A 24494-nucleotide genomic window follows, 5' to 3' on the forward strand; every position below is an offset into this window, starting at 1 on the left:
TTACTTACCGATTACGGGGGTTAAGTTCAAGTTCTTAGGTCTATATTTAGTTGGTGGAAACGCCATAGTGAGAGAGGGGTAAAAGATGAGAAAGAGAGCCTATTTGCCTTGTCAACCTTCCTGTTCTTAATCTACTCTGATCCAGTAGGAGAATAAATGAATTAGATCACTCTTAGTTACACACACACACACACACACACACACACACACACACACACACACACACACACACACACACACACACACACACACACACACACACACACACACTCACAGTCCTCTCTAGTTTAATTGAACAGACAGGGCGCAAAGGCCCCCAAAGCAACATCTAGGCTCTCTGACATCAACAGAACCGTCATGCAATGGTAGGTGAAACCTGCGCCAACCGAATAGAAAGAGCATTTCACCAAAACAAATACAATCTCCTGCCTTGGCGTTTTGGCACTGCCTTGGTACAGATCACATAATGTACATAGTGTATTCTGAAGAAGAGGAACACAGATTAAATGCATCCACTCCAGTATGGCGAGAGTCTGAGTCTCCCCTTGGGGAGATATGTGTACTGTGACGTATATCACTGTGCATCTGAAGAAATCTGAGAGGATGAGAGAGGGGCGAGGCAAGGAAGGATGTTCGAAGGATGTCAGTCATCACTGAGGATAGGAATGATGATAATGAAGATCATGAAGATGATGATGACAATGATGCCGATAAAGACGATGATGATGACAATGGGGATGACGATTAAGACGACGATGATGACAATGGTGATGACAATGGTGATAACGATTAAGACGATGATGATGATGACAATGGGGATGACGATTAAGACGATGTTGATGACAATGGTGATGACAATGATAATGACAATGATGATGACAATGGTGATGATGATTAAGACGATAATGATGGCAATGGTGATGACGCTAAAGATGACGACAATAGTGATGACAATTAAGACGATGGTGATGACAATGGTGATGACGATTAAGACGATGATGACAATTTGCTCCTATCAATTGGCATGGCAGTGAGCGCAACAACATACTTTGTGCCACGAACACTCATGGTACAGTAAGCAGTACGTCCTTACTCCGTTCTCCAACTCTCCGCTCCAGTCATACCCTCCACCTCCTTTTTGTTATATATCTCTCCCTCTATCACCCCATCTCTCACTGCATGACCTCATGGAAGGAGGATCGCCCTAAAGCCACAGTGGTTTTTGAACAGACAAAAGTACTAATCTAGGGGAAGCTGCCGTCGCTTGTGGTTTGGAGGACGAGAGGGGGAAAAAGTGACTAAGCCGCGTGGCTCCTTTCTTCTCTCCAGTCCTTCATAAACGGAGGGATAAAATAGAAGGAGATAATATTTAGAACAGGCCTAATTTCAATGGTAATATAAGTGAAAGAGGGATAGAGCTGGTGGTTTTGTGAAGAGGCTGTGGGATGAGGCTGGTGGATTCTCTCACTGGCTCTGAGCCGCTTGCTGATCCAGCCTAAGTTAGGAACCACATCCCGGGCCCAACCTATAGCCTCTCCATCTGCAACCAATGTGCGCATTCAAAACAGAACCATATGGACCTCGGGCGGGATAGTAACACGGTCTCGCACACACACACTCCCTCTTGAGCTAGCGCAGACATCTGATACTCATTCACACTGCCGGCTAAATGGGTCCCTCATCACCACAGACTTGCAAGGCATTTCAATTGAAATATGTTTTTATTTGTGTGGCCTCTACTTAAAAAGAGCCTAAAACATAACTTCCAAGTCAAACCGATGCAAAATGATAACTGAACTGAACTTCCACCCTGACCAGCATTGCGGAAGACTTGTCGAGTCTTGTTACCAACATTTGACAAAATACCAATTTAAAAAATCCTGATGAAGGCTACTGACCGAAATGCGCTGGCTTTACGTTGAACAATAAAATAAGCACTTTCATCAACTTCTACTGTGCACCAAGAGTTGCTGAAATGTCTCTTCATTCAGTCGGCAACTCAATTGACGCCCCTCGGTTGGATAGCGAAGTCGCGGCAGTGTTCCCTTCCCTTTGACAAAATGGAAAGACAAAGTAGAAGGATGCGGAGGGCACTCAGTAGAACACAGTACGGTTAGTTCGGATAGTTCGGTTTTAAGGGTGCCCCACATGAGAGTATGGTGAAGGCGCCTTTAGAAGCTGATCTTGGGACATTTTTGAGTTTTCCCCCCACTAATGGCTAAGATTGGGGGAGGGGAAGCTAATCCTAGATCTGTACCCAGGGGAAACTTCACCCTAGAGCAAGCCAAGCCAGCAAACTCAGAGGCCTCATTAACTTGTTAGCTCATTAGCTTACCACAAATCCATCCAAAAGGGCGCTGACTTGCCAGGTCAGTTCTCTCTGACTCTGTTGAAATGACTGTCATTATTAACAACTGAGAAACCAGGAGGGATATAGGCTGTGTCCCAAGTGGTACCCTATTCCCTATAGAATGCACTACTTTTGACTATGGCCCATAGGGCTCAGGTGAGGTCAAAAGTAGTGCACTATATAGGGAATGGGGAATAGCAATGGGGATAGCAATAATAGTTAGTTACAACTGTTCAGCCATTTGTTTGTCTTGAAAGAACACTATGGCCGCACCCTTAATGGTACTCTATTCCCTATATGGCACACTACTTTTGACCTGGCCCATTGGGCTCTGGTCAAAAGTAGTGCAGTATGTAGGGAATAGGGTCCAATTTGGGATGCAGCCCAGGAGGGATACAGTTCTTTCAAGACAGACAAATTGCCAAACAAACAGTTGTAAGGAGATTCCTTGTGTCCTTCCTAAAAAACAGATGAAGTGCTGTCAAGATTAAATTAACTCTGATTTGCCATGAATGCACAAATAACACAAATAACGGCATTAGTGGAAAAAAAGGTTATATTTAATAAGGATGGACTGAAGGGCATTTCATATCTGGAACCAGTGCATTGCCAAGACCCATGGAGTAGGGACACAGGAGCGTGATCTGACTTTGCAAGAAAGGAGGCCGTATGTGTACCAACCTTCTCGGAGTAGGATGTCCATGTTATCCTATTCATTGTGATTTAAAAGCTTCCGTGGGACAACGTAATGGCAAGTTATTACCTATGGGGGGGGGGGGGGATGAATGATTACATAACCCAAATTTGTTGGTTTATCTCTGGTTGGTTTATCTCTGGTAGAGATAATGGATGGGCTGGACGTGCCAAGAGATGAGTTTGGATTGGTCTGCTATGTAGCATGCTTCTGTCTACAACATGAACTGCATGTGTATGTGTGGACAATCCTGTCTATGGCTGTTTTTTTAAAGATATCACGAAGAACCTAACAAGTTTTGCTACTGCTCTCAACATTGCTGTCCAAAGTCCAAAAAGAGAACACAGAAAGAAGGCTGTTGTATAAAACACCTGTCTCCAGATTACATCTTCAAACTAAGGGCAACCATGGCACCCATGACAGAGGGAGAAGCATTCAACCATGTATATGGGTAAGAGTCTAGCTACATTTTCAGATATTATACGTTTCTAATTTTGTCAGAAAGTCGTTTTCATTTCAAGTTAAAGCGTACTGTTAGGTAGCTAGCTAATGTTAGCCGGCTGGCTCGCTAGCTAACGTTACGTGTATGATCTGTGTAGGAGCTCTAGGGGACGACAAGCCTAGTGGAATTCCAAGTTGAATGACCGTTCAAATACATTTTTCCCAGTCAGAGTTTGTTTTATTTCCAAATTCCCAATTGTTTTGAACGCAGCATTAGAGATTATGGTTCACTGTTTAGCTAGCTAGCCAAAAGACTTCACTATGCAAGTAACCATTTCACTTTACTGTTTACACCTTCTGTAACTTAAGATTTTATTTGATATAGTGTGTGTTTACTTACCAGAGTGGGTCATGTGAAACACAAACATGACCTGCACCAAAGTCAGATCAGGATATAGGCCAAGGACTAGATAAAGTTTATTTTTACAATTACTTTTTTTCTACTACTTTCACCACTTTTAGTCTTGAAAACGTTGGTTGTTTCCTACACTGTGAATCCTTAAAGAGGTGGGTGGGGCTACGGATTAAGAGGGTGTGCACGATGCTGAATGGGTATAGACAAAGAAGAGCTCTCCAGGAGGTGCACCAAAACATTCACAGGCCATTTTCTCAAAAGTGGAGTTACAAGTTTATCAACTTTCAAAGCAGAATTACTTTCTCGTTGTTACCTCAACTGCAGTGTATGATATACAATTTCTAGCTCGGAGTCTCTACTTTTAGCCACTGTAAAAAAACACACTTTCAAATTTAGCTACATAAGACTGAATCGAGCTGGTCGGTCAGGAAGAAACCGTGAACTGATGTCTGTCATGACAGGATTCATACATTGTAATTGTGTTATGAGCGTTCATTTTTGTCCTCTTTCCGCCGTGTAATTCAATTGGAAAGGCAATTGGCATCTTAAAAAGAGAATAATTTAATTTCAAGTTTCCAGCTAAACCTGATAAAAATTAGGATTTGGAGACGATTTATGCATTTAAAACTGAAGTGGTCTTGTTTCCGCCATGCCTCGGCTCTGTACTTCAAACAACATCAAATGTGGAGACAGTGAGATCTAGGATAGGTCTGTATCGGTTAATGGTCCTTTCAGACAACCATCCTGGGCCTGTGTATTTCCAAATGTGGCAAAATCCAAAATGAATGGAAGCGATAAGCACCTTGTTTTTTTTCTTCAGATTTGCGGTGCTTATGTTTTCCATTAATTTTGGTTGAAGCTGCATCTCATTAACCAATGGGCTGGGATGGGAACTCATCTTGACATTAGACTACGATGGAGGTTTGAAAACATCTGACTAACTTTGATTTTAGAGTGTACTATTCCTTTAACTGTCATTCATAACGACCCTTCAAGACTTTCTCCAGGTGTAGACAATCTCAAAGGCCTCTCAGCCAAATTTAAAGAAATAGAGTTGACTTTAAGTGATTTCAACAATTGAGTTAAGTAGTATGGCTAGGGGTACAACATGAAGTGCACACCTCGTTAACAACAAAGCCTTTGAAATGGAGCTCCCTGCCCTAGCCAACAAAGTAGACATGTATTAGCCCATCACCAAACAGTAAATCAGTAATGCCTGCCCAAGTTGTGGGCCAATGGGGATCAGCTACCTGATGACCTACTGTATACTATAAACTCCCTCCCCCTCTGACATGAGACAACTATTATAATACTTCCAAAGAGCGATTAACCATTTGGCACTTTTCTTTAACTCTTCCCATCTTCACATTTCATATGTTTCTCCTATCCCCCTGGCAAAACCATTTAAATCTATATGACTTCAGTATTTGTCGGTCTTAATTTGGGCTAGTGTTAACTACAACGACAATTGACCATTTATTGCGAACAGAGATAAAGTCCATTAAAGGGCATAGTGTAACATAGCGCTAAAAGGCTCCTGGGGTGCTGCCTGCCTGTGTGTCTTTAAAAAGAGGCCTTTCTACATCATACTGAATGCTCCTATTGAGTGGATACAGAGAAACACACTGACCAGAGTAGTGGTCTACAGCCGCATGAGGGAAGCTGTCAAAGGAACCCTGTATGTGAACGATGAAGGCAAACTAACTGACACCCAAAAAGTCAGGTACAGTTTGTTCAGATAAGCAAAAAAGGCATGATCCGGCCGACACTCAAAAAGATGTCGCATAAAGCTTACTTCATTTTCATATTATTATTATTATTATTATTATTTTCACTGCATCAGGGATAGCGCACAGAAGACGTTTCAGCTTTGCAGTCTCATTCAGTGTGTAGGTACAAATCTTTTTCATTCAAAACAGCATTTGTAGGGAACACAGGTGAGCAACCGATTAGCAGCAGGTGCTTCTAATCAGGGTTGTCACTCATCTGCCAATCAGGGATGTTGCTTCTCTGGTCTACCTGCGTACAAGTTACAACCACATCTGATTTGAACAATATGTTTGTTAGATATCTTGATCGTTTCTAGGTAAATAAAGATGGATTCCCGGAAGGCATCATTTAAAGACCAGTCTGATGATAGTATATGCCAGCGCTTTTTCACAATAGACTTGATGATATTATAGCTATCATTGAAAGTAAGTATATCGTTTTTGTTGGGCTTCGTGGAGTAATCGATGGCTTTATCTAGCCAGGTATCGGGGTATCGTCTCGAGTGGAAACGCTCAATGAGAGAATTTGATTGTCTATCATATTCTTCCTCTGTGTCAGATGCGACGCAGTCTATGAAGTTGGCTGCCTTGTATCCATCAGCTGTTAGTATAGTATTTTATTTTATTTTATTCTAGAGTTAATGTAGTTATCATTTATTTTTTAAATTTCAGAACCCCTCCAGATCATTATTCAATTGTCTAAGTAGCGGGTTGAATATTTCACATAATCTTTGTAAGGATTATTTTCAGAAATGAAATCCAATTAGAATTTCCCCATTAATAAATGTGTGTAGTTGGAGCTAATGGGGTTCCCATCGCTGTTCCAAAGGTCTGTAGGTGGTAATATTACTAAAATAGTTTTTGGTAAGCAATCGTTGCGTAAGCTCAATTATATAATTTACAGGCACATCGCTTTCCCGGTTGGAGAGGAAGAATATGAGAGCCTCTATACCTCCATCATGAGGAATATTTGTGTATAGCAATGAAACATCAAGAGTGACTAGCCAATCACAGAGGAAGAATATGATAATTAATCACATTTTCTCCTTTATTATTTACTCAATAAATACTAACCAAAACAGAAGGACCCCTTGACTTCTTCCACATTTTGTTACCTTACAGCCTTATTCTAAAACTGATTTTTTAGAAATGTATTATGGGGAGCGTTGCTGCACAGCTATTTTCAGGTCTCTCCAGAGATGTTCAATTGGATTCAAGTCCGGGCTCTGGCTGGGCCACTCAAGAACATTCAGACACTTGTCCCGAAGCCACTCCTGCATTGTCTTGGCTGTGTGCTTAGGGTCGTTGTCCTGTTGGAAGGTGAACCTTCGCCCCAGTCTGAGGTCCTGAGTTCTCTGGAGCAGGTTTTCATCAACGATCTCTCTGTACTTTGCTCCGTTCATCTTTCCTTCGATCCTGACTATTCTCCCAGTCCCTGTCGCTGAAAAACATCCCCACAGCATGATGCTGCCACCACTATGCGTCACCGTAGAGATGGTGGCAGGTTTCCTCCAGACGTGACGCTTTTCATTCAGGCCAAATAGTTCAATCTTGGTTTCATCAGACCAGAGAATCTTGTTTCTAATGGCTGAGAGTCCTTTAGGTTCCTTTTGGCAAACTCAAAGCGTGCTATCATGTGCCTTTTACTGAGGAGTGGCTTCCGTCTTTACCATAAAGGCCTGATTGGTGGAGTGCTGCAGTGATGGTTGTCCTTCTGGAAGATTCTCCCAACTCCACAGAGGAACTCAGGAGCTCTGTCAGAGTGACCATCGGGTTATTGGTCACCTCCCTGACCAAGGCCCTTCTCCCCCGATTGTTCAGTTTGGCCGGGCAGCCAACTCTAGGAAGAGTCATGGTGGTTCCAAACTTTTTCCATTTAAGAATGATGAGGATTATGAGGCCACTGTGTTCTTGGGGACCTTCAATGCTGCAGAAATGTTTTGGTACCCTTCTCCAGATCCTGTCTCGGAGCTCTACGGACAATTCCTTCGACCACATGGCTTGGTTTTTGCTCTGACATGCACTGTCAACTGTGGGACCTTATATAGATAGGTGTGTGCCTTTCCAAATCATGTCCAATCAAATTAATTTACCACAGGTGGACTCCAATCTAGTTGTAGAAACATTTCAAGGATGATCAATGGAAACAGGACGCACCTGAGCTCAATTTCGAGTCTCATAGCAAAGGGTCTGAATACTTATGTAAATAAGGTATTTGTTTTTATTTTGAATACATTTGTATAAAACACTGTTTTCACTTTGTCATTATGAGGTACTGTATGTAGATTGATGAGAAACATTTTTTAAATACATTTTAGAATAAGGCTGTAACGTAACAAAATGTGGAAAAAGTTGAGGGGTCTGAACACTTTAGGAATGAACTGTACTTACTTTCAATAATAGCTATACTAGCATCACATCTATTGTGAATAAGCACTGGCATATACTATCAATTAGACTCCTCCTTAAATTCTGCCTTCCAGAATTCACCTGTATTTACCAGTGGTGTACAGCGCTTAAATAAAACAAATTTTGGGGGTATCTGTACTTTACCATTTATATTTTTACTTCACTACAAAAACAAAGAGAGCATTTTTACTCCATACATATTCCCTGACACCCAAAAGTACTAGTTAGATTTTGAATGCAGGACAGGAAAATAAAATTCACACACTTATCAAGACACTGGCCAACATCCCTGGTCATCCCTACTGACTCTGAGTGTTGAGAGTGTGACCATGGTTATACGTGAATTAAAATTGAACAATTGCACAAAACAATTTAGGTAACAGGGCTCTTGATCCAGGGGGGGGATTGAATGTCTCTGCAGTAACCAAGAAGTTTGATCTTGCCATCTAGCTACTTAGCTAGGAAAGATATCTAGCAAAGATATAATTTATTTGACACATCTTAGATTTATTATAGTTACACTTAACTTACTACAAGCAGAGGCGCAGCACGCACCCCCAGTGAGGGTATTGAAATTCACACCGTTGGTATTTCGAAATACCGCGGTATATGGTATAAACTGTATATCGCCCAAACCTAACATCCATAAAAGGTTGTTTCCCCATGTAGATCACGAACCTCATGTAGCAACATAACAAAATGTACTAGCGTTGTATGCCCTCAGACTTCTAGGAACAATGAAATAAATGTCTAACTTGCATTACTAGAGGAGTTATGTATGTGTGCAATAAGATTTATAGTGGAAAAAACATCCCATGCCTTGAAAGTACGCCTTGGAGAACATAAATCCGCTATCAGATGTCAAGATATCACCTCGCCAGTTGCGAGACACTTCATAGAACAAAATCACTCTAATAATGAATTATGTTGCGTCAGGATCTAGAAAGTTCCTCCACCACGCAGAGGTGATTACAACAACAAATGACTCCAAAGAGAAGCCATGGGGACACATCTCTAGTGTTAAACACTGACAGTGTGTAATTTAAACACCTGTCCATATGGGTCCACACTTTTCTGTGTTAGATTAACACACTGCTTAATGTGAAGCTGTATTCGTTTTTACCTTTCTGCTGAGTTACCAACCATGACTGTATTTGTTAGGTGACAGTGACTTGGTTTGTCTTGTGGCCTTCACCAAGTGAGATTCTAAGCAAATACGCTGTCACTAAACACAACACAAGTATTTAGGGTAAAAAAATAAAATAAAAAAAACTCATGGTCACATTATGTTAGCTTGAAAATGTATGTGTGACTCCTATTGGAATCCAGCCAACGTTGGCACAGCCAACAGTTGGAACTTGTATTCACGCGCAACCTGCATTCAACCTGCCCTGGTTATTAACACCAACATCAAAATGAACACTAGGTCACACTGACCAATTTGCTGTGGATATATAACATCTAATTCCGTATCCCAACACAGTTTAAACACATAACTAGATTACACTTGATACCCCTAATTGCCCTTCACGCCCCCTCCCATACCCTATAAGTCTTCTCTGTCTACCTTTGCGATTGTATGGAGGCAGATTAGAGAAGCCACATCCCTAATTGGCGGATGAGTGGCATCCCCGATTAGAAGCACCTGCTGCTTCTCATCAGTTGCTCACCTGTGTTCCCTGCTGTTTTGAACAAACAAAAAAGATGTATGCCTTACACACTGAAGGGTGAAAAGCCTTACGCAACATCTTTTTGAGTGCGGACCCATCACACCTTTTTGAGTGCGGACCCATCACACCTTTTTGAGTGCGGACCCATCACACCTTTTTGAGTGCGGTCCCTTCACACCTTTTTGAGTGCGGACCCATCACACCTTTTTGAGTGCAGACCCATCACACCTTTTTGAGTGCGGACCCATCACACCTTTTTGAGTGCGGACCCATCACACCTTTTTGAGTGCGGACCCATCACACCTTTTTGAGTGCGGACCCATCACACCTTTTTGAGTGCGGACCCATCACACCTTTTTGAGTGCAGACCCATCACACCTTTTTGAGTGCGGACCCATCACACCTTTTTGAGTGCGGACCCATCACACCTTTTTGAGTGCAGACCCATCACACCTTTTTGAGTGCGGACCCATCACACCTTTTTGAGTGCGGACCCATCACACCTTTTTGAGTGCAGACCCATCACACCTTTTTGAGTGCGGACCCATCACACCTTTTTGAGTGCGGTCCCTTCACACCTTTTTGAGTGCGGACCCATCACACCTTTTTGAGTGCAGACCCATCACACCTTTTTGAGTGCGGACCCATCACACCTTTTTGAGTGCGGACCCATCACACCTTTTTGAGTGCAGACCCATCACACCTTTTTGAGTGCGGACCCATCACACCTTTTTGAGTGCAGACCCATCACACCTTTTTGAGTGCGGACCCATCACACCTTTTTGAGTGCAGACCCATCACACCTTTTTGAGTGCGGTCCCTTCACACCTTTTTGAGTGCGGACCCATCACAACTTTTTGCATATCTGGGTTTACAGGTTTTATACACCAACCACACTTCTGAGAGAGCACGATGGTCCCCTTCTTTTGATTTTAGGTACAGTTTGTTCACCTAAAGCGCAGACCTGAAAAGGTGTGCGCGCCACCGACATTACCAGTTCTACAAGACCGCCACATTTCTTTATAGCACAACATATGCACTAAGAATTTCACGATTTAAAGTGAAAGTTCACTTTTTTAAATGTTCTACTTATTTTCTACTTCCCTTTGGCCTTGTCGATTTCCTCCAAACCGTTAAAAAAATTAATTAGCCGATTATTTAGCAACGTCCAGAACAAGCTTAACTTCAAAAAAGGGAACTCTCTCTTAAAAATGATGTCTTCCACAGTAGAAGTTAGAATATCCTTCAACACTTACCGCAGTAGAGAGACTTCAACCCCAACACCCTCAGCTCACTTATGGGTCAGTTTTTGGGTTCATGAACGTGACCTGAAAAAAAAGAGCAAAAACAAGAGGTCATCATTACATTGCGATTAAGGGGGGGGGGGACAATGTAAACACATATGGACAGCGTAATGATTACAAGGTCATATCTTGCACACATAAATGCCAACGTTATGCATTCAGTTTTTCATGGAGTGTGAATTCCCACAAATGTTTTTATTGGACAGAGAAGAGATAGGAGAAGAGTGTGTGACGAAGGCAGCGGGTTCGAGCCCACGCTGACACTGGTAGATGTGCTGCAGGCTACAGCGCTGACCTCTAGTCCACGCGTAATTGCCACTTAAGCTGCTGTTGTTTTGATTGCAATGAGAAATATCTCATTAGGTTCTGTGTGAATGATCACGATTCGCTCAGTGTGTTGCCCCTAAAAAACAAAGAGGTCAGGGCATCTTTAATAAATTACGCTTATTCGGGTTGGTTATCTTACCGTCTCCATCTCTAGCGTAGTGCTGTGCATTTCTGTCCCCCCTCCCTTGCATATAGGCATGCAATGTGCTTTTCATACCTGCTGCCTATCCAACAGAGAGCCTATATGTGGGAGAGGCCGTGTAAAGTTAGGACGCAACACACGGCACCACATGAACGTTAGCGGACATTGAACGCAGCTTTGAAGTTGGCAGCCTTGTCGTTATCCTGACTATTGTGGACGCTGCTGAGGTAGGACATGTTGTCCTCGTAAGACTTGGGAGGGAGAAGAAGGCGGGTGGCACCCTATCCCCTATGCGGTGAGCTAGTTTTGACAGGAAACCTATGGGCCCTGGAAAAAGTAGTGCTCTGCGTAGGGAATAGGGTGCCATTTGGGATGCAGGGGGGTGATCGCTCACAAGCTACTTAGCGTCTAAAGAGCCTATTCTCCTGCCTGTGACTGTCAGTTACCGTGAGTCAACCTTAATTGATCCACAAGCATCCCTAACTACCTGGGTTTGTGGAAAACTTCAGGGCCCAGTAGGGGTGAGACGACGGTAACAGGAAAGGAAAAGGACAGACCAGCTCATTAGACACCTAATAGGAGAGAACAGGACTTTCTGCTTTCAATTGCGAAACGTTTTGAATTTCGATAACAACTCATTTCTGGGTAACAATTAAGTACCTTACTGTGATTGTTTTGAATTAAAATTGTGAAAAAGAAACAAATAGTTTCTTAGCAATGAGCAATTTCTTAAGCAAGGATTGTCTTAGGACTGTCTGGGAGTGGTCTGAGTGGGCAGGGGAAAACTGAACATTTGCTGTTATTGGCCGAGAGGTTTGGAACTCTCTTTCTTATTGGTCTATTAAATCATTTACCGCTTGGTGAAGTCAAAACTCCATCCCAACAAAACATGCTGGTCTTTTCAAACAGCTCTTACACTAAAAGGGCCTTATCGTAATTTTCACAATTGATCATTTTCACACAGTATTATTCCAACTCATATTGTGGAAATTTGTCAAATTTTTGGGGGGGACTGAACTGGGCCTTTAACCTGATATGTTGTATGTTCTCACCTTAGAGCAGTGTCTGTTGAGACCAAACTACAGGTACAGTAACTGACAAAATAAAGGAAACACCAATATAAAGTGTCTTATTAGGGCCACAACGAGCCAGAACAGCTTCAATGTGCCTTGGCATAGATTCTACAAGTGGCTGGAACTCTATTGGAATTACCATTCTTCCACGAAAAATGTAATCATTTGCTGGTAGGAAACGCTGTCTCAGGCGCAGCTCCAGAATCTCCCATAAGTGTTGAGATCTGGTGACTGAGACAGCCATGGCATATGGTTTACATCGTGCCCTGTGAATGGGGGCATTGTCCTTGGTTTTTGCTCTGACATGCATTGTCAACTGTGGGACCTTATATAAACAGGTGTGTGCCTTTCCAAATCATGTCCAATCAATTGAATTGAGATGTTTCTACTACAAAGGATGATCAATGGAAACAGGATGCACCTGAGCTCAATTTCGAGTCTCATATCAAAAGATTTGAATACTTAAAAAAACAAACATTTGCAAACATTTCTAAAAACCTGTTTTCTCTTTGTCATTATGGGGTATTGTGTGTAGATTGATGAGGAAAAATATTTATTTAATCCATTTTAGAATAAGGCTGTAATGTAACAAAATGTGGAAAAAGTCAAGGGATCTGAATACTTTCCGAATGCACTGTATGCTGAAACCTTTAACACTGTACATACTGAAGATGTGAACCTAATAATTTGGTAGGATGAAGTCAGGACAAAATTTAACGAAAATGGCATGTGAACATAACACACACACAGAAAGAGAGAGAGAGAGAGAGAGTCAAAACGGTCGAAACAAACATGCCTTTGATTCTACAATTTGAAGCTAATTGAGAACAATGAAGAAAACAAGCTAATACGGCAAGCACATAAGATATTTTATTCATGGCTTAATCAAGACAATTATTCTCTAGTAGAACCATATTATTTTCTTTGAGGGTACAATTAAGAGCATTTCCAACAAAAACAACCAGAACCCTTACACAACTAAACAATTACTCAGCAGAAAACACCACCACTGAGCTAGAATCATCCACTTATATCCCTGTTCTATGGAATAGGGTAAAGTTGCCCCTACTAAAAAAATAAATACAATTTGGGTTATTTGGTAACCCAGCACAGGGTTTATTTTGGACAGAACACACACAGGGTTCATTTTGATGCAGCCAGTTGGGTTGTGTGAATAACCCAACAAGTTGGGTTGTTAAGGAATACCCAAATACCCAAACAATGGTCTTTTTGAATATAATCCTTCAAGTATTTCCAGGAGGCGTGGTTTATTACGGGTGTGGCTTTCAGATAAATCTTATTGGCCACCCGTAAGATTCATACCTCCATTCCTAAAAAATTTATAAATACCAAAAAAATGCATGACGCATTCTTCTATAATATTACGATTATTTATTACATATTACAACAAGTTACACAAATGGGTGGGTTGATTGCTGATTGGTTAAATCCGCATTCCAGCCGGTGTCTATTCCATGGCTAAATCTATGATGTTGAAATGTTTATTTACTCTGTTCCATCTGACTGCGTAATCTACTGTCTCACCAGCCCAGCCAAGCAATTTATAAACTTGTTCTCTACTATAAAAAGCATCTAGACATTATCTCACATTTCTTTTACACTAACATTCAGTTTTCAACAGCGGAGATTTGTATAAACCTTGATGTCTGTCTCTCCGACATTTGCAACATTGTTTCAATATTCAAATTCAATCTCCAGTTGTCCCATAGTAATGAACGTGTCGGGAGTCGAGACAGACAGACAGACAGGCAGGCAGACAGACATGGCAGGCAGAATTTCTCAACTTGTTGATATCATGAATCAGCTGGCATTTTTTACTTGGCTCATCATGCTCTAGCGACTCCTTGTGGCGGGCCGTGTGCCTGCAGGCTGACCTGGTCGTCAGCTGAAAGGTGTTTCCTCCGACACATTGATACGGCTGGCTTCTGGGTTAAGCGGGTGGGTGTTAAGAAGCACGGTTTGGGGGGTCATGTTTTGGAGGACGCATGACTCGACATTCGCCTCTCCCATGCCCGTTTGGGAGTTGCAGCGATGAGACTGGATTGCAAATTGGATATGAAAAGGGGGGTAAAAAAAAGGAAAAATAACAATAACTGTGATCATGCCCTTGAAGCCTCAAATTAGTCTCGGGCCTAACAACACCGGTGCCAATATATCCTCCAAACACCGACTTCGAGGGCAATATCACTTAAGTATTCCACCTTATTGTATCCCAACAATGGGATTTACATAGGCTTTCAGAAAACTCATACACTTTTGTAAGTCTCATTGAGGCAACAAAAACGTCAATGTTCGACCTTAACATCTGATAATAGTACAACAGAACAGATGAACAGGAAGGACATTTACTCTCACGGGTGGCTAAAAAGAACCATCTGAAAGCCACACCCCTACTAAACTACACCTCCGGTCTTCTGATCTAACACGCAGGGTCATGTCTCAATAACCTACACGTAGCACCAATAAAGAAAACAACCCAACTAAGTGACCAAACAACCCAGATCTAGAAAGCTGATCCTAGATCTGTACCTAAGCGAAACTTCACCCCAGAGCCTGTTTCTGACTGTTACACAGTCAGTTGCAGAACAACCACTGCCACCCCATAAGATATTCCACCAGAGTCAAACCCAGCTTTCCAAGATCCGTTCACATTCTCTCGTTAGCTCGTCTGAACACGTTCCAGATATCTGCAGAACCAGTTATTCTAGCTCTCCTCTCCTCCATTCTCTCCTTCTCTTTTTTCTCCGCCGGTCCACACACCCTCGCCACTCTCCTATCTGCAGCTGGTGGCCTCAACACCTGGAGGATGCTGGGTAATCAGAAAGACAGCTGGCTACCCAGGAGAGGACAAGAACAAGCCACGGAACACACTTAACACACATGCGTGTGCACATTAGAGCACACACACACACGTACGTACGTACGTGCACTAGCCCTCACACACTTCACACGCACACACTCCTTAACATAAATATCTTCATTTCACAGTATATGGCATGCGACATGCTCAGCCTCGAAGACATTTGCGTGTATGCGTGCAGGCACGCATGTGTTTTCATGTGCGTTCATGTACATGTGTGTTTAAATCAATCTCGCTGTGCAGGTCAGTGCTCTGTCCGTGCATAGAGGCGAGGGTGAGAGGCTCACGACCCTGCCACGATAACCTAACTAATCGAGGTCTATACATTTGCTCAGGAAAACACAGAGGTCTGACACAGAGGTAGCAGAATAACAAAAGACAGGCCTTCCCCTCAGAGAACATCCACCAGGTCATTGAGTTACTGGGCCCCATCCAGTCCAACTCTGGCACAGCTGGTGGGAGCATTGGGCAAAGAAGTGAGGATCCATACAAACATACACACTCTCCTGTGCACATAATGCACGCACACACACACACACACATCACATCACATCACATCACATGCACATACACACAGACAAACCGACAACAAGTCTCTCCCCTCCACACATACACGTACCAGGCCCTCCCTAAGAACTGGGAAAAGGCTGCTACCTGTTTGGCAGCTGGCAGATATTACTGTCCATGCTAGGCGAACATTCAGGCAGCTATAGAACATACCTATTTGAGTGAGGATCTGAAAAGGGTTCAATTATAGGGTAGCTAGCAACCTGTTTGACAAAATGTCAGGTAGATTGTGAGTCAAGAGAGAGACATTGACCAACGAAAGACGGTACAGGGGTACAACCAGGGTAAATATGTGGAGAAATACACACATGGTGCAAGGCATACAGTTGGACAAACACATGAATACAGTACATTGACAAAGAGACACTGAGACAGAGAGCATCTCAATAACACGTGTAGCCCCCTGAGCTTCGGTGTTGCGATGTCAATGCAGTACTAAGCACAGCACTACTCAGATACTGTTTTACAGCAACGGTCAATTAAACTACAATGGAGGTCAATTGATCCGGAAATGACGAGCTTAGGTCAGTGGATCCACTGAGCACTCACTGACGGTGCTACACTCTCAGAAAGAAACGTTACGATTTGTTCCTAAAGGGGTACAGCCACTTGTCACAGGGGCAGCACCCTGTAAGGTTTGAACTTTGAACTTTTATTTACATAATTGTACCCCAGTTTAGCCGACTGAATTTAATACTAAATGAACAATGAAGACTTTTATTTTAACTTAATATTATACATAAATAAAATCAATTTAGTCTCAAATACAGTTGAAGTTGGATGTTTACATACACTTAGGTTGGAGTCATTAAAACTCGTTTTTCAACAACTCCACAAATTTCTTGTTAACAAACTATAGTTTCGGTAATTTTTCCAACAATTGTTCACAGACAGTTTATTTCACTGTATCACAATTCCAGTGGGTCAGAGGTTTACATACACTAAGTTGATTGTGCCTTTAAACAGCTTGGAAAATTCCAGAAAATGTCATCATGGCTTTAGAAGCTTCTGATAGGCTAATTGACATCATTTGAGTCAATTGGAGGTGTACCTGTGGATGGTTTTCAAGGCCTACCTTCAAACTCAGTGCAGAACCAGTTTTTGCTTGACATCATGGGAAAATCAAAAGGAATCAGCCAAGAATAGGAATAGACCTCCACAAGTCTGGTTCATCCTTGGGAGCAATTTCCAAACGCCTGAAGGTACCACGTTCATCTGTACAAACAATAGTACGCATGTATAAACACCATGGGACCACACAGGCGTCATACCTGCTTAGGAAGGAGATGCGTTCTGTCTTCTAGAGATGAATGTACTTTGGTGCGAAAAGTGCAAATCAATCCCAGAACAACAGCAAAGGACCTTGTGAAGATGCTGGAGGAAACAGGTACAAAAGTATCTATATCCACAGTAAAACAAATCCTATGTCCACATAACCTGAACGGCTACTCAGCAAAGAAGAAGCCACTGCTCCAATACCACCATAAAAAAGCCAGACTATGGTTTGCAACTACACATGGGGAAAAAATATTGTACTTTTTGGAGAAATGTTCTGTGGTCTCATGAAACAAAAATATAACTGTTTGGCCATAATGACCAGCGTTCTGTTTGGAGGAAAAAGGGGGAGGCTTGCAAGCCAAAGAACACCATCCCAACTGTGACGCACGTGGGTGGCAGCATCATGTTATGGGGGTGCTTTGGCGGAGATCTTTGTGGGCTATACTCGGCCTTGTCTCAGGATGGTAAGTTGGTGGTTGAAGATATCCCTCTAGTGGTGTGGGGGCTGTGCTTTGGCAAAGTGGGTGGGGATATATCCTTCCTGGTTGGCCCTGTCCGGGGGTGTCATCGGATGGGGCCACAGTGTCTCCTGACCCCTCTTGTCTCTGCCTCCAGTATTTATGCTGCAGTAGTTTATGTGTCGGGGGCTAGGGTCAGTTTGTTATATCTGGAGTACTTCTCCTGTCCTGTCCGGTGTCCTGTGTGAATTTAAGTATGCTCTCTCTAATTCTCTCATTCTCTCTTTCTTTCTCTCTCTCGGAGGACCATGCCTCAGGACTACCTGACATGATGACTCCTTACTGTCCCCAGTCCACCTGGCTGCGCTGCTGCTCCAGTTTCAACTGTTCTGCCTGTGATTATTATTATTTGACCATGCTGGTCATTTATGAACATTTGAACATCTTAGACTTGTTCTGTTATAATCTCCAAGCGGCACAGCCAGAAGAGGACTGGCCACCCCACATAGCCTGGCTCCTCTCTAGGTTTCTTCCTAGGTTTTGGCCTTTCTATGGAGTTTTTCCTAGCCACCGTGCTTCTACACCTGCATTGCTTGCTGTTTGGGGTTTTAGGTTGGGTGTCTGTACAGCACTTTGAGATATCATCTGATGTACGAAGGGCTATATAAATAAATTTGATTTGATTTGACTTTTCTGCAGGAAGGACTGGCGCACCTCACAAAATAGATGGCATCATGAGGCAGGGAAATTGTGGATATATTGAAGCAACATCTGAAGACATCAGTCAGGAAGTTAAAGCTTGGTCGCAATGGGTCTTCCAAATGGACAATGACCCCAAGCATACTTCCAAAGTTGTTGCAAAATGGCTTAAGGACAACAAAGTCAAGGTATCGGAGTGGTCATCACAAAGCCCTGACCTCAATCCTATAGAAAATTGGTGGGCAGAACTGAAAAAGCATGTGCGAGCAAGGAGGCCTATAAACCTGACTCAGTTACACCAGCTCTGTCAGGAGGAATGGGCCAAAATTCACCCAACTTATTGTGGGAAGCTTGTGGAAGGCTACCTGAAATGTTTGACTCAAGTTAAATAATTTAAAGGCAATGCTACCAAATACTAATTGAGTGTATGTTAACTTCTGACCCACTGGGAATGTGATGAAAGAAATAAAAGCTGAAATAAATAATTATCTCTACTGTCATTCTGACATTTCACATTCTTAAAATAAAGTGGTGTCCAAACTGACCTAAGACAGGGCCTTTTTACTAGGATTAAATGTCAGGAATTGTCAAACTGAGTTTAAATGTATTTGGCTGAGGTGTATGTAAACTCATGACTTCAACTGTAAATATTGAAACATGTTCAATTTGGATTAAATAATCCAAAAACACTGTGTTGGAGAAGAAAGTAAAAGTGCAATATGTGGCATGTAAAAAAGCTAACGTTTCAGTTCCTTGCTCAGAACATGAGAACATATGAAAGCTGATGGTTCCTTTCAACATGAGTCTTAAAAATTCCCGTTAAGCCATTTTAGGTTGTAGTTATTATAGGACTATTTCTCTCTATACCATTTGTACTTCATAGACCTTTGACTATTGGATGTTCTTATAGATAGTATTGCCAACCTAATCTCGGGAGTTGATAAACAGCGATGTACTTCAAGCATTGTGAAAAGCTGCTGGCAAACGGTGGAAAGTGCAGTTTGATTGAATGCTTACTAGCCTGCTGCTGCCTTCCACCACTCAAACAGACTGCTCTATCAAATATCAAATCATAGACTTAATTATAATATAATAAACACACAGAAATACGAGCCGTTGGTCATTAATATTGTCAAATCCGGAAACTGTAATTTTGAAAACAAAACGATTATTCTTTCAGTGAAAAATCGGAACCGTTCCATATTTTATCGAACGGGTGGCAACCCTAAGTCTAAATATTGCTGTTTACATTGCACAACCTTCAATATTATGTCATAATTATGTAAAATTCTGGCAAATTAATTACAGTCTTTGTTAGGAAGAAATGGTCTTCACACAGTTCGCAACGAGCCAGGCGACCCAAACTGCTGCATATACCCTGACTCTGCTTACACTGAACGCAAGAGAAGTGACACAATTTCAGGCACCGCATTGATTATATGCAACGCAGGACAAGCTAGTTAAATTAGTAATATCATCAACCAGTGTTAACTAGTGATTATGTTAAGATTGATTGTTTTTTTACAAGTTAAGTTTAATGCTCTACCATAGACCACTTACACTGGTACAACACTTACACTCACAGGTGGCAAAAAATAATTATCTGAAAGCCACGCCTCCAATATAATTTCCCTCAATACCTTGCCTATTTGTTAGTGACAGAGACATGGTTGTTGAATTCATTCATTTTCAGTCCTGTGGGCTTCAACAAGTGAGTTCCCAGGCACATATCATCAAAATGAAACAACGACAATACATTACATATCTCATAAGGCCTTTTGAGGTCTAGTTGTACCCTAATACAGTGGCCTGAAACTCATGGTTTTACAGGCCACATCAGGCCTGCAAGTAGGATTATTATATTATATATAATATATATAGATACTTATTCAATTCCGTTTCCATTCATCTCCCAACCAGGATTTCTGGAAAACCTGGGAAGTTTGGGAAAGTTACCAGAACTTTGCAGCCCAACCTGCAAGTGACATTATGCTGGCCTGCAAAGAGATTTGTAAATCCAACAGTTTGAATTTGTATATATTTTTTTTATCTACCTGTAGTAGAGCATGTTGGGAACTATGATGATGATAATAATTATGGAAATGTGCCTTTTTCAGGTACCACCCCAGTGACAAAGCCATTAGTTTATTTTGGGTGGCAATTTTTTTTATAATTGTACCTTATGGTGGGTATTGAGGGTACACAAAAATCATTTGTACCTTATGGTGGGTATTGAGGGTACACAAAAATAATTTGTCCCCTGGTAAACAGAAATGTACCTTCACATTGTACCCCTTTTTTTGAGAGTGAGAATATGATGATTGTACCTTATATATTCAAAATATGGGGTACAAAAATGGGGTACCATTATACTCTTTATCTGCACATGTACCGTAAAAGGTACCAAACGGTACCATGTGAGATCATTATGTGTACCTCCGAATGTACATTGTGTATTTTTAGACTTGTGTACCCCAGGGAACGATACTGTTCCTTTATACTGTTCTGGTTGATGCCTTGTTTTTGTAGCCACTCTTTCACTCATTGAGAATGCAACCCCCAATATAAGGGGTTCCAAGACACCAGGGCTGTGTTCATTTGGACAAACTGTAGCAAAATGTTTTCAGAAAGGAAGCCTTTTTTATATGGGGTTCAAATAGTATCTCCCCGTTTCGGGCTGCTTTCTTTTCCTTCGTACCTACTGAAAATGACCCAGATGTCAGTATGGATGAAAACTCCAAGTCAACACATTCATGAGGAGAACAAGGTAAGGGATGCCTTGCATGGCTGAAATGCTATGGTGCTGGCTCACAAAAGACCTGGTTATTAACACTGAATCGACTTAACTGACAACAAGCATTATTGAAGCCGTCGTTAACATGAAATATTGCAGAGGTGAGGGGAAAGGGGGCAAGTGGCAACACATCAGTCTCAACCTCACCCTTGCTTGGTACACTTAGGCAAGATTACATTATGCTCGCTACCATTGTTTCCCGGTTTTCAAGACAAAGCCTGTTCCACTCTGCAAACTCTCCCTGAACGTTGTAAAAACAAGGGTGAATGTCAGAGGGAGCCGTGAATAGGATTTCTCTTCTTTTGTTGGTATGCACAAACACGTCACTACGTGAGAGAGAAGAAAGGAGGCCCTGCGAGGGAGTCGAGGAGCCCGACGGTCTTCGCATGAAAATACCTATCGTGAGAAGAAGTGCCTTCTTGGGCCTAGACAGTGTTCTCGGAAAACAGACCCCTGACAGACCCCGAAAGGCAGACCTGTGAGCTCGTAGAGACCGTAAATGAAAAGTTCAACAGTCATAACACTACCAAAAGAGATATATACCACAGGTCCCAGAGTGGTGAGGTGTTAAAAAATCTAAAATAATAATAATTCTGGGGCCCATTGTTTTTCCTGATCTGGTAACCTAACCAGGTAAAACTCTGGACCTTATACGGTATGCCGTGAGTTACTCTAATCAGGTCACATGTTGTTGTTTTTTAACTCCTGGAAAAACTCCTGGCCTCGAGGAAGATGAAAATCCTGCAGCAACCTTGTACCTGTTTTATATGAATTATATTTCAAAGAAGGCCTAGGGGGTTCCTATGCACAGACATGGAGAAAGCAACATGATTGGACAATACAACTCACATGCAGCTGTAGGCCTAATTTAAAAATAAAAAAAACAGCTCTTGTGTTTATTGATTCATTCCAGTTCATCAATTTGGATTGAAAAGTTCTAGGTAGCCTAGTCAGCCCAAGTCTGAATATAAACCACATTTTTTCCCATTTTCTCACAAACAAATGGGCTATAAATACACCAGGGCTGTGTTCATTTGGACAAACTGTAGCAAAATGTTTTCAGAAAATAAGCCTTTTTTTTTATATGGGGTTCAAATAGTATCTCCCCTTTTCGGGCTGCTTTCTTTTGTTTCGTACCTACTGAAAACGACCCAGATGTCAGTATGGATGAAAACTCCAAGTCAACACATTCATGAGGGGAACAAGGTAAGGGATGCCTTGCATGGCTGAAATGCTATGGTGCTGGCTCACAAAAGACCTGGTTAACACTATATCGGCTGGTTGAAGAATGCCTTGCATGGCTAAACACAGAGTTTTTTAGCTGAAGTATATGTTCATTAAAAGTAGTTAAACCTACACCCCAGTTTGTCATTATACAAGGAACAAACATAACACATAGTAGGCTAGACTATGCAGCTGCTGTTGTTAGCAGCCTACAGTTGATCAGACTGAACAATAGTATTGTTTCCATGCAATACAGCGTATCAGATCATGATTATGTAAGAGTTTTTGCTTGTGTCTGTCGGGAGTGGTGTGTTATCACGCTTGCTAAATAAATACCGGAGGAAAGTGGCGAGCACGCCTTGAGCTTTGTGTGTTGTGCCCGGCCCGCCCAACCCGCGATTTCTGTGAATCTGATTGGTCAAGCAACGAGCCTGCAGCAGCACACCGGTGTGAAGGATAGAGAAACTGTACGTGAGTTGACAAATCATGAGGCAAATCAATAATTAAAAAAACAGCAAACCCCCTCTTTTTAATGCTTTGCGTCGATACATTTTAAGTGGTGTGGAGCTGCCACACCCGATTGGAAAGTGCTGTGGCAAATGCCGCCTCACCGCAATTTTTCTGGCGGCCGGGAACTTACAAAGTCGGAGAGAGAAAAACACAAAGAAACAGTTCTTGACCTGTGTGGAGATATCGTAAGAACCCATGAAGGCGACAAAACACAGAACCAAGGCGACTGATCCCAGAGCAGTATCAGAACTCTAAAGATTTGACAGCACTGTACTGAACGGTTGCACAGCATCAACCTGATGTTGACTGTGTCATGGCCCCACCAACTATTTAAACTGTCAGGGCAATTAACATAGCAACTGGCATGCTTTAATTTACAAGGCCAGCTCAGGTCTATAATTAATTGCTGCGTGCGTAAAAGTAAATGAATCCAGTGGGAAACGGTGGGGGGGGGGGGGCTTAATCTACGAGAGAGGGAAATGATTTAGTGGAGAAACACAAATCTATCATATGATGGAACTCAAGGAAGGAGGTGTACAGTGTGTTGTGGAATTGAGATTGGGGAGTTAGACAGGTCTCTCTTAATCTCTTAAAGGAATAATCGACTCAAAAACTATCTTTAGGTATTGTTTTTCATTGGTCCCCTGTTGATAGAGTCCCCAAATGTTTTGCGTGTCAGAAATCAAGTTATAGGACTTTCCAAAAGCAAATTGTACCTTGTCACATCATCATGATGATGATGCGTTTTTAACTCGCCACAAAGTTACTTTCCTATGATTCAAAACGCATCCTACCGTGACACTTTCTGTATTTTAAAAGTTACATATCTTGAAAACTTGTTGCTGACATGTGGACTAATGGAGCAAATACCAAAAGATTGTTTTTGAGTGGTGTTTTCCTTTAAGTCAGGAAATGTCCAACCAAACGTGCTCACTCCAAAAGTCCTCCTCGTCTTCACAGTGGGGTGCTGAAGCTGCTTTCTTAGATCAGGGAAAAGGGTGAGAGCGGTTTAATCGGATCTTCATTGTCTCTTAACTGTCTCGTCTACCTTTTCTCCAGAGACAAGCTTCTGTCGTGCTGACCACTGCTTTAATCAAGTGAAATGCACATTCAGCAGAACGTCCCCGTAACTTGAGCTTAAACAGGAATGGTTGTGCTTGAGAAGGCATGATTAGAAAAGAAGCAAAGAAAGACACAAAGATACATATTGATCCACAACCCATCCGCTTCAGCTACCTTCGTCACTCCCACGGATCCTAATACTGTGCACGTGCAACGCGGTGAGTTCTCTCCTCTTCGAAAGAAGACGAACTCTGAATCACAACCAATCGCCTTAGAACTTGAGGAGAGATGACAACCTGATTGGCTGTTCATCCGGACCACCAACTATAGAAATGTGTTAGAAGTACGCGAGTACTATAGAAGTACGCGATGACAAACGAGCACAAGAACATACAATCATCTGCGGCGGCTTCCATGGCTGCACTTA

The 24494-nt window shown here is 42.1% G+C and overlaps 1 protein-coding gene across 3 annotated transcripts in view; it reads right to left on the reverse strand.

Annotated features, from left to right (window-relative positions):
• LOC109867649 (transcription factor SOX-6) overlaps positions 1–24494 on the reverse strand; it is a 172931-nt gene that overhangs the window by 122194 nt on the left and 26243 nt on the right. For all 3 annotated transcript variants that reach the window (XM_031801671.1, XM_031801672.1, XM_031801673.1), the window contains exon 2: positions 11005–11076. The gene's annotated coding sequence lies outside the window, so the exon portion shown is untranslated. The remainder of the gene's footprint in view (positions 1–11004; positions 11077–24494) is intronic.

The sequence above is a fragment of the Oncorhynchus kisutch genome, linkage group LG22 (assembly GCF_002021735.2).
Source record: "Oncorhynchus kisutch isolate 150728-3 linkage group LG22, Okis_V2, whole genome shotgun sequence".
NCBI lineage: Eukaryota > Metazoa > Chordata > Actinopteri > Salmoniformes > Salmonidae > Oncorhynchus > Oncorhynchus kisutch.